Source organism: Rhinolophus sinicus, chromosome 12, assembly GCF_057876585.1.
Source record: "Rhinolophus sinicus isolate RSI-liver-muscle chromosome 12, RSI-T2T, whole genome shotgun sequence".
NCBI lineage: Eukaryota > Metazoa > Chordata > Mammalia > Chiroptera > Rhinolophidae > Rhinolophus > Rhinolophus sinicus.
Window position 1 is genome coordinate 55,638,301 of NC_142512.1, and position 10,175 is coordinate 55,648,475.

Sequence of the window (10,175 nt, forward strand, 5' to 3'; positions counted from 1 at the left end):
TCCCATTTTTGCAGTGGTGGGGCTGAATGTGTGCAGGGTACCACCCTGAGTGTCATGGCCAGGTTCAAACCCAGATCCCACACTTCAGCACTCACTAATGCAATGCTCTGTGGCCCTAGGCAAGTTGCTATTCTCTCTGGGCCTCGGTCTTCTCATCTGTAAAATGGGAGACATAGCAGTACCTATCCCATAGCATGGTCCTAATGAGTAAAGGAGTTAATATTTGCAAACTGTGGGGCCGGCCCGGTGGCTCAGGTAGTTGGAGCTCCATGCTCCTAACTCCGAAGGCTGCCGGTTCGATTCCCAAATGGGCCAGTGGGCTCTCAACCACAAGGTTGCTGGTTCAATTCCTTGAGTCCCGCAAGGGATGGTGGGTTCTGCCCCCTGCAATGAAGATTGAACATGGCACCTTGAGCTGAGCTGCTGCTGAGCTCCCGGATGGCTCAGTTGGCTGGAGCTCGGGCTCTCAACCACAAGGTTGCCAGTTCGATTTCTCGAGTCCCGCAAGGGATGGTGGGCAGCGCCCCCTGCAACTAAGATTCAACATGGCACCTTGAGTTGAGCTGTCCACTGAGCTCCCAGATGGCTCAGTAGGTTGGAGCGTGTCCTCTCAACCACAAGGTTGCTGGTTTGACTCCCACAAGGGATAGTGGGCTGACCCTCTGCAACTAGCAACGGCAACTGGACCTGGGGCTAAGCTGTGCCCTCCACGACTAAGACTGAAAGGACAACAACTTGACTGGAGAAAAGTCCTGGAAATACACACTGTTCCCCAATAAAGTCCTGTTGCCCTTCCCCAATAAAATCTTTAAATATATATATATATATATATATATATATATATATATATATATATATATTTGCAAATTGCTTTGAACAGGGCCTGGGCCACGGAAGGCCTGTGTTCTGTTGAGGAGTTCCCCAGAGACGGGGTATGGAGCAGCGAGAAAGGCACACCTCCTCCCTTTTCCACTCACCTCCAAGCCCTCTTGTTTCACTTGTTTCTGGTTGGTGAGACTAAGCCTTAAACACCTCCCTTGTGCAGCACGGACAGGCCTCAGGCTCGGAGCTCTGGGTGGGATGTCACGATGCTGTTTCATTTGCGTTGTATTTGTTTGCACAATCTCCTTCCGGTTTGGGTGACTGCTACTGATTTTCCATTTACATCTGTTATTTTCAACTTTTTCCTTTTAAAATTAAGAAAATGAATGAGTTGATTTAAAGAAAAATGTCGACTAAATAATAAGAGGTGTCTAGTGAACATGACAAAATGTATAAAAGAGGTCAACTTAGGCCAACTTGCTGGAGGTTGCCCACGCTCCTGCCTGCCTCCTCTCCCTTCCAACCATGTGGTCGCCCTGGGGAAGCTTCTGGAAGGCAGCACTCAGTCCAAAGACTCCCCCAGGCTTTTCTGCAGAATCCCACTGTATTTCCCAGGTGCCCTGCACCCTTCCTGGCCACTGACACTGTTGAAAACTGATATCGCATTTCACCAAACAAAGTTTATTTCACTATCAGCCCAACTGAAACTGAGTCTGGAGAAAACCCCAGCTGAAACACAGCAGTGCACTGCACTCTGGAGTCACATGGAGATGACCGGGGATGATTCACCCATATATGTCATCTGCACACAGCTGTCTGTCAGCCCAAGCCCTTCTTGGAAGCTGGCCATTCCAGGTGCTGGCAGTAATGGCTGAAACATCTGCGTGCTGATTGGGCAGTTCGTGCATGGCAGGGTGTATGATTGGGACAGCGAAAGTCCCCTTTGTCGGGAGGCTCTGCACCCTTTAGAGCCAGTCCTGCATGCCGTCACCAGGAGGCGGCGCCCTTGGGCTCCTCAACATCCCTTGAAGCCTTTCTCCAGCAGCTTCTGAAGTGCAGAGGAATTCAGACCCTCCTGTTCCTCCAGCTTCTCCCTCTCCTCTGAGGTAGCCTCATTCCTCCTCAGACCAGCCTTGAGGAAGTGGGCAAGAAGTAGGAACATTTCCTCAAGTAGTAGATGGAGCCCCAAGTGAATACCAGGAGAAAAGAACTAGAACTTTCCAAACCAGGTTCATTTTAGGATCTCTTGAGGGGAGAGATCACATAGTCCCATGCTTAGCACAAAGGCCATCTTGGATCAGTGGTTCTCAAGTTTGAGTGTGCCTCGAAATATTGTTGTTAGATCTGATGCTGCACAGATGTGGGGTGCGCACACACACACACACACACACACACATTTCTGAATTGGTAAGTCTTGGGTGGGCCTGAGAATTTGCCTTTCTGAGTAGTTCCCAGGTGATTCTGATGCTGCTAGCCCAGGCACCGCACTTGAGAATCACAGAACTTGATAAAGGTTTGAATAAATGAATGAATGAATGAATGAAAACTGATGTAGCCCAACTTCCTCGTGTTAAATTGGGTAAGAATTGAGGCAGTGTCACCCTCTGTTCTTTCCAGAACCTAGTGAGCTGCCGGCCCAGGTCCTCTCCTCTCCACTGTGTCAAACTGGGTCATATAACCAGACAACTGTGATTGTGACGCAGCCCAGGCCACCTTTAGAACAAGCAGGTTCCTCTCTAGCCAGCAGGACCCTAAGACACCACTGCTTTGCTGTGCCCACGCCCCAGATGGCAGGAATCATTTGGGCCCCCAACCCCAGGCCTACAGAGGACCAGAGTGAGGTAGCTGGTCCCCCAGGCAAGCAGCAGGGACAGAGGAGGGCAGTGTGTCCAGACCCCAGCCTGGGCTTCTCCTTGGGTGCCTCCTCTCCCCCATGCCCAGGGTCAGGAGTGTTCACTGCACCCCCCCACCCACACACCCACCCCAGCTGCATGCAGGGGTGCAAAAGCATTTGTTACCATGGTTACGTACTTCCACAAGGTTCCGGTGCCACTGGCTATCAGAAATGCTGTCTTCTGAGCCCAGAGCTGGGGGCTCAGGAGGGACTGGACATGGAACCCCGCAAGCGGCACACGCAGGGTACACACGTGCTGTACATTCACGTCACAAGCACGCTATACATACCACATATCCTACACACACACCATATACACACAAAGCACACGCCCCACACATGCACACGAGGAACATGTGTAAGCACACCACACATAACACCCCACACCATGCACTCTACATCCCAGCCACACACCCCATAAATACACGTACAACACACACACACATGCCCGCACCCACTCGGGACCCCGACACGGGAAGCTGTGCACTGCGAACCGGCCTCCCAGCGGCTACACTCAAAGGCTCAGCCGCTGCGGGGTCGCACCTGGGTCCACGCACGCGCAGCAGGCTAGTGCTCCCTTGCCCTTTGTGACCAGCAGGCCACAGGTTTCTTCGTTCTCTTTGCACCCCGATTTGCGGGGTCACTTCAGGGGCGGGGCGGCTCCCTGGGGCGCGCACCCCCCCAACCCAATGGTCAGCGCGGCCGCCCCAGCACCCCCCACCCCTCATCCCGCCGGGAAGCACAGGCATCAGCTTTCCCGAGGCCCCGGGCACCAGCACAACCAATGCGCAACGGGCCGGTTCCCAAGGTGTCCCGGTGGGGACCGCCCGGCGCCTTTCCGAGGAGGGCTTGTGAAGGGTTGAGCCTTGGGACCAACACACACACACACACACACACACACACACACACACACACACCGACCTGAGACGTCTCCATTTCCTAACCCAGAGCAGACCGCGCCTACTGAAGTCGCCCCCTGCGTCCCACCTGGCAGCTGGAGGGAGGAGGGAGGGATCTGGGTGCGGAGAAGGGACCTGGCCTCGCACGTACCCCAAGTGCGGTGAAGTCAAGCCCCAGAGGCAGGAATGTTTTCCATCCTGAAGAGAACCTAATCCGGTCCATCTTTTTGTTTCGTTTTTGGTAATAAATCACTGAGTGGCTTTTGGCTTCAATCTCCAAAGAAGTTCAAAAAGTGGAGCAAGGCAGCTTTAACAAAACTATCCCGTTACCATGTGTGAATTAATATAAACAACTTATCTCAGAGTCTGCGCCAATAAAAATGCAAAACAGGGATGGAATTTTCTCAGAACCACGTCTCAAATAATCAGTAATATTCATCCAATGACACATGAACCATCTGAAAACATACAACCCCGGTCCTCTCCCGAAGAGATGCAGCCCAACAGTCATTGAACTTTTATGCGGATATAAAATCAATATATACCATAACGTTATTATATTTATGTTGATGAACTGGTTAATTGTATTAACATTCAATCCAGAGTAATTTCTTTTTAATACTGAAAGCCTTAGAATCACAGGAGATAACACAAATTTAAATTATGTCTATGATTTCGTTGCAGACACCTGTGCTTGAGTGATGGGTGGATTACTTTCAAGCATAAAAATGTTTTTATTAAAATACAATTCAGTGGAAGAAGTGAAACAGGACTCCTGGGGGGAGGGGAAAGAAGCAAGAAGAATTTGTCCAGGTCTTTGGTCTTGTGTGGGGGGGTCACATTGGTACATTATTTATATTTCATTTGATACATTGAAAGGAAAAGCCCCAGGAGAACTGGAGGCAGATGCACTTAGAAAAAAGTTTTCTTGCAGAGCACAAAGGAAGCAGACTTCAGGACTGGCTCACCAAACACAAAAGCCATCAAGTATTTAAAGGGGTGGGGGGAATCACTAGAGAATGAAAGTCACCACATTTCCATTCATCTGTCCCAGGTGGGCCAGCAGCTAGTTCTCGCGTGATTATACTGATCCTAAAGGTTAGGGCACAAAACGGGGAGAGCAAAAATTCTTGTTATGGAGTGGAGCCCGGGTTCACAGGAAATAGCAGGGTTTTATTATTTGGGGGTCTGTGGGTTTGGTTTATCTCAGGGTGCTGAGTGGTTTGCTGGCTTGGTTGGTTTTTGACTGAGGACTTCGATTCATTCAATGACATGGGAAACAGCAAAATATCAAGTTTTCTTCTCTACAGTGAGGAACCGTTTTGTGTTTTAAACGATTTTACAATGCACTGGAAATCACATCCTTTGCAACCTTGTAAACTTAAGTGATGAAAAAAATGGTAACTATCAACCCGAAAAGATGCTAAAGGGCATGATTTCCCAAAGGTTTTTAGGGATCACGTGGACAAAGCAGCTTGAAGGCCACTGACCTCGTTCAAATCCCTCCCGGACAGATGAGGAAAGTGAAGCTGAGCGGCGGGGAGTGACTTGCCCATGGCTGCACAGGGTGTTGGTAAAACATGAGGGAGGCTGTGTAGATGACCACCGGGCACGAGGAAAGATGCTCAGTGTCATCAGTCACCAGGAAAATGCAAATCCAAAGCACAGTGACATGGCCCTTCCCCCACAGGACAACTATAATAATTGTTTTTAAGATAAATAACAAGTGTTGGCAGGGATATGGAACAGTTGGAACCCTCATATATTGCTGTGGGGACAGTGTGGTGGTCCCTCAATAAGTTAAATATAGAATTACCATATGATCCAACAATCCCACTCCTGGGTATAGACCCAAAAGCATTGAAAACAAGTATTCGAATATAAACTTGTACACAAATGTTCTGCTATGAACAGCCAAAAGGTGGAGCCAGCCCACGTGTCCATCACAAGCACAGATAAATGAAACATGATACATGCACACATTGGAATGTTATCTGGCCATAAAAGGAATGAAATGCTGACACGTGATCCAACATGGATGAACCTTGAAAACGTTACGCTCAGTGCAAGAAGCCAGACATGAAAGGCCACATATTATGATTCCATTTATAGGAAATGTCCAGAGCGGGCAAACCCTTAGAGACAGAAAATAGTTAATAGTGACGAGGGGCTGGGGGGGCAGAGCAGGAATGGGGGTGACTTAATGGGTACAGATCTTCTTTTGTGGCAATGGAAATGTCCTGGAACTAGATAGAGGGGATGGTGGCACGCATTGTGAATGAATTAAATGCCACAGAATTTATACGCTTAAGATAGTTGAAATGGTAAGTTTTATGTTATATGTATTTTAGCACAATTTAAAAAACAAAAACGAAAAACAGATTCTGTGCCACACACACACACACACATTCAAAAGCAGGGATGTTGCATAATGGCCATGTTTCACGCCAGAAAGTCTCAATAGCAGGACCCCTTTGCTTGGCTGTTTCCCACACAGCTGTCCAGGCCCTCTGGTTGGCTAATAAATGCTGGTGGGGGGACCCACTGGGATGGGCTGGGTGAGGGGAGCCAGCAGGAGCAGCTTGGCCTGTCCCCACTCAGAGGAGGTCCACCCAACTCCCACCCAAGCTTGGCTGGAGCCCCGATTCCTCCAACAGAGAGGCTGGGGGATGGTAGACAGGGACACTTGAGGGCGCAGCAGGAAACTCCTTAAGGCTTCTTTGGGCCCCAGCTTTGGGGTGTCAACCAAATTCTGGTGAATTGACTCCAGGTGGCTCAACACAGGAAATGGCGCTTTTCCATCAACGGATCCAAGCAACTGTGAGCTTGTTTTTGTTTTCGTGGACAGAGCACACCTGAGTAGATCCTTCTGACCCTGTTAATAAAATACACGGGCAGGCTGTATTCCCACCTGGAGTAAATTAGGGAAGTGGTTCTTTCTTTTTCTTTTTTTCTTTTTATAATTATGAATCTGGGAATTTTTTTTTTTGGGGGGGAACAGGACTTTATTGGGGAACAGTGTGTACTTCCAGGACTTTTTTTCCAAGTCAGGTTGTCCTTTCAATCTTAGTTGTAGAGGGTGCCGTTCAGTTTCAAGTTGGTCCTTTCTCTTTTAGTTGCAGGGGGCACAGCCCACCATCCCTTGTGGGAGTCGAACGGGCAACCTTGTGGTTGAGAGGATGGGTTCCAACCAACTGAGGCATCCGGGAGCTCAACGGCAGCTCAGCTCAAGGTGCCATGTTCAATTTTAGTTGCAGGGGGCGCTGCCCACCATCCCTTGCAGGACTCGAGGACTTGAACTGGCAACCTTGTGGTTGAGAGCCCACTGGTCCATGTGGGAATCGAACCGGCAGCCTTCGGAGTTAGGAGCATGGAGCTCTAACCACCTGAGCCACCGGGCCGGCCCGGGAAGTGGTTCTTCCAACCAGCCGCTCCTTGGGAGAAACTCACTCTGGAGAACAAACGCAAGAACCAGCCTTTTAGAACAGACCAGCCGCAGAGGACAGCCCTCTAGAAGTCCTGTGTCCCCGTGAAGACGTCAGCTAAACAGCAGGTGAGGGGCAGCGGCACACAGTTTGTAACGTCTAGCCCTGGCAACGGAAGGAGCATGGGTCACTCCGCCCAAGCTGCACCCCCCCCACCACCAGGGAGATCCGCCCTGAAAAGACTCTGACGGGCGGGCTGGCAGTCAGCTGAGGTCCCTCGGTTCTCCTGTGGCTTCGCCTAAGACTCTATCAAAGAATTCGTGTTTTCTGTTTGGCATTCTTCCCTAATGAGACACGGGTAAGTCGATTCTGCAAAGAGATTTGGGGGACCTGTAAGCACGGGGAGGGAAGGATGTTCGTCCTTTCCAGAGAACCACAAGTTCCAACCCCAAAGAGATGCTGTGTGGACCTAATGGTTGTTCTTCAAGATACCACGCCAGGCTAGGGTCCTGCCACCACTTGTCCGAACGGGGAGCATGACTCATCGTGGCCCACACTGCACTCTTTCTTTTTGTTCCGTTCCATGTCCAGTTTTGTCACTGATTGTATATGAGACAAGGAGCAAATCATTCCATGCTCTCTGTGCCCAGATTCCTCCTTGTGAGTGTGGGGGTTCCGTGGAGTTTCTGCACCTCAGGAAGCAGGAACCCCTTTACTGTTACGCAGGCTGGGCGGGGCCTCTCTGTGCTGTTATTCTGACCACAAGGCCAACCAATGGGCAGCCATAAGCCACCGTATTTTGAGTCCACTGAACCTGTGCTTTCAAGTTACCGATATCGAGCTTCCTTTCACCCCCACAACCAACCCAGTTACCTGCTGTGCTGGTTTCCTGTGGCTTTGGAACAAAGTACCACAAATCGGGTGGCTTGAAACAGCCCCGATTTATTCTCCCACAGCTCTGGCGGCCAGAAGTCTGAAATCCAGGTGTCGGCAGGGCCACGCTCCCTCGGGGGGACCCTTCTGGCCTCTTCCAGCTCCTGGTGGCTGCCAGCATTTGGGGACTTGTGGCTGCTCACGCCAGTCTCATCATCGCGCAGCCTTCCCTTCTGTCGTCTCTCCTATGCCTGTCTCTTATAAGGACACCTGTCATTGGATTGGGGGCCACCGTCATCCAGGATGACCTCATCTCCAGATCCTTAATTACATCTGCAAACACCCTTTTTCCACAAAAGATCACATTCAGAGGCACCAAGGGTTAGGACTTGAACAGCTCTTTTTTGGTGGGGACACCATTCAACCCACTGTCCCTGCTGACTTTATACGTCTAACAACTTGCAATGCAGGCGAGTAGGAGGTCGTTATCCAGATGACTCACCCATTAATAGGACTCAGCTACATCTGGAATCTAGACCGCCAAGAACGCCCCGCAGAGTCCCACTGAAGCGCCCAGAAGGAAATATAAATGAGCGAAGGGCTGGTTTCTTTCATAACACGAGACGAATCTTTGCCCACAGACCTACCTGTTTGCATGTTCAATATGCAGGAATACTCTTCTTTCCCAGAAACATGGAGACCTCACCACCTGTTTTTCATTTGCCACCTTTGCTCGAGATGCAGGTAATTGAACTCTTTTGCTTTTTTTCATAACTATAAGAAAAACAAGAGCATAAGCACAGTAACGTACAATGGTCAGCCTTCGGTCTCAGGGCTGATGACACTGCCCCAGGGTAAGGGGACGCTCCTGTGTACTCTGCTGACCGCTGACACAAGGGGCAGCAGCCCGTGTGGCCAGACTGCCTTGATTGTCACAAGAAGCTGAACACCAGCTATTCTTGGGGGGGGGGGGGGGCGTGACTCTCCCAATTACTAGACGTTGACAACTCATTCAGTGTATATAAAGGCCCTGCTTGCTGTTGTGCACCCCTGTTCAGAGCAGCGGTATTCCCCCCAGTCAAGGGGTGGGAGAACCCCAAGTGTGGAGTTGTTTAATGGGGACAGTTAGCGTTTGGGCGGATGAGAAGGGTCTAGAGATGACGGTGGCAGTGGTTACACACGTCGTGAATGTGCCTCATGCCACTGAACAGCACACTCAAAAATGGTTAAAAGGGTAAATTTCATGTTACGTGCATCTTAACCACAATTTACAGCTTTTTTTTACAACTTTTTTAAACAACCAGTTTGGGCTCCTCATAGGCCAGACATCACATCTGGGCACCAAATTGAGCCCACTGGCTGCCCATTTAGGGGTGGTGACTCTGTCTCGTTCGCCGCGTCCCCAGGCACCCAGCCACGGTCTATCTCCTAGTGGGTGCTCAGTACTTGAGTCTTAACAAATAGCTCTTGATGTTTTGGTTTTTCAATGCAGCGTCTGTGATGCGCACGTGATGCAAGGAATTGTATACACAGAGAATTGTGAGCACACACACACACACACACACACACACACACACACAGGAGATAAGGTGGTAAGGAGGGGTATCGAGGCTATTTAACGCCATCCACAGTTACACTAAGAAGCCCAGACATCCAGGTGGCAACCTGTGGTGACCTGGACGTTGAACTACTTCCCTCGGATTATGTGAAAACATTTCATTTCACAGTGGAATGAGAAAGAGGATGTTGAGGGATACACGAAGCCAAAGAATTAATTGAAAGGATGTGGAAAAGCAACCAAGTCATCCCAGAGTGGCTGCGGGAAAAGGCTTTAGCATTTTCAAGTTTAAATTGCAAAGCCACCTGGAAACAGATGGGGAGCTTCACTGCACAGGAAAAAGAATAGGCAAAATGCCCAGTCAGGTCGATTTTTGTAAAGATCTTCAGCCTAAAACACAAGGTGCTTAAAAAGTCTGTAATTTACACAAAGACCTGGCCAACCAGCCTAGAACAACGACCAAGAGTGGAGAAGGAAAATAGAAGCTGTCCCCCCGTCACACAGGCTTCCCCAGCAGCACCTTTCTCTTTAGTTCTGGGAAGGCCCCCAACTCACCTGTGGGGCCAACAAGCATGGACAGGAACCAACAAACACAGTCAACAAACGTCTTGCTCTAATAATGGGGTCTTTATATTTATTGTGAATCCTCCTGACCCGCCTTCCCACCCACCCCCCACTTCCCCTCCTCAACCCAGCTGCCTCCC